The following is a 1610-nucleotide window of genomic DNA, read 5'->3' on the forward strand; positions in this document are numbered from 1 at the left end:
TTATGAATAAGTTAGATTTTTAGTTAATATAGAAAGTTCATGAGACACTATTAGGAGAGAAAACAATTTGTTACAGTCGTATTCCCTCTGATTGATGTACCGAGTAAGCATAACAACTCAACATGCAGCAGTACTGGCCGCCAGTGAGTAAGAGGTAAAGTAAAAATATATTCAATAACAGAATAGCCCGCTGTATACATTTCTATACTCACCAAGTATGTATCATGCCCCAGTTGATGTGTGCCTTTCACTTTTCTAATATAATTTTCTAATGCTTGAAGTTGGACCCAATCGATTTGTTTTTGTGTTGATCTTAATGAATGTAGACACTTATGTAGAGCGGGTTTCTTTTATTCATATACCTGAATTTTCGTAAATTAACTCATATTTAGTTGGTTGAATGCGAGTACAAAATGTGGTTTGAGACAAGCTTCCAATAGCCGTGATCGTCTAGTGGTTAGGACCCTACGTTGTGGCCGTAGTAACCCAGGTTCGAATCCTGGTCACGGCAATGCTTAACGGTTGAAAGTGAATATTTTATTAAATTTTATGTAGGCTTTGATTAGAAATTACAATGAAATGGATCACGCTTAAAAAGAAGCTGACATGTGCATCCTTATAAAATATTGTTTGATATTTACACGGCAATGCCTAGCAAAACTTTTACAACTAATTACATTATGATGAATAGAGAAGCTTTTTGTACATCTTGATTTAATTAGATTTGCAGTTTATTTGCAGTTGTGGGATTAAAGAGTTCCGCTCCAAATATGTAAGATAATACTTTATAATTTCAAGTGACGTATGAAAAACTTATTACTGATATTTTTTATAATTAGTTGCTTCGCATATCCAGTTAAGTAGTAGTGCTCTGTCTGCGCTCCGGTTTCTCTAGTGTTGGGAAAACTTCCAAAATTTATACGGTTGGTGACAGCCTCACAAAATATTCGAAAATTTTCCTAAACTAAAAGCTAAAATATCGAAAAGGAACCGCACTCATATTATATTTAGTAGTGCTCTATCTCAGCTCTTGTCTTATGTCAAGATTGAAATTTTTTTTTTTAGTTTTCGTTAATATTATTTTCGATGCTCTCGTTAAATTTGAAAAACGCGATGCCGCTTATCAACGTTACTACAAGTTAGAGAAAGTTTCAGCGCTGATCGTAATCTTCTAAAAGAGGTCTTGTTTTAATCAAACTTTGAAGAATGGCGATTCCAAGGACGAACCTCAAAACTGGCAAAACATACAAAGAAATATCCTAGTATAGATTTTATTGACCTTAACTCGATAACTTTTTTGTTAATTTTACTTTTGACAAAAGACAAAGGCAAAAGCAGAATCAAAAATTAACAGAGTAGCGAATAGCAGATGATACAATATTTATATGAAAATGGGTTCAACCATACATTTTTAATATTCTATGTCTTTTTATTAAAAAATATGAACTTTTGAAACACTGTACACAGGGTTTGAGCCCACATTCAAAGAAATGCGGAAACATAGCCATAAAAAGCTTTCGTCATTTGAATTTGGCATTTGCTGCTTATTTGGACGCCTTAATAACCACAATCCGGTGTCGGTGGAGTAGGCCATTTAGAATTTTACGACA

General features: G+C 33.6%; 1 non-coding gene across 1 annotated transcript; it reads left to right on the forward strand.

Moving 5' to 3' along the window:
* The first annotated feature begins 439 nt into the window (after positions 1-439).
* TRNAH-GUG (transfer RNA histidin (anticodon GUG)) lies at positions 440-511 on the forward strand. The gene has a single exon. It is a non-coding gene; the product is annotated as a tRNA-His (tRNA).
* Positions 512-1610: the final 1099 nt, after the last annotated feature.

The sequence above is a fragment of the Bactrocera oleae genome, chromosome 5 (assembly GCF_042242935.1).
Source record: "Bactrocera oleae isolate idBacOlea1 chromosome 5, idBacOlea1, whole genome shotgun sequence".
NCBI classification, from domain to species: domain Eukaryota; kingdom Metazoa; phylum Arthropoda; class Insecta; order Diptera; family Tephritidae; genus Bactrocera; species Bactrocera oleae.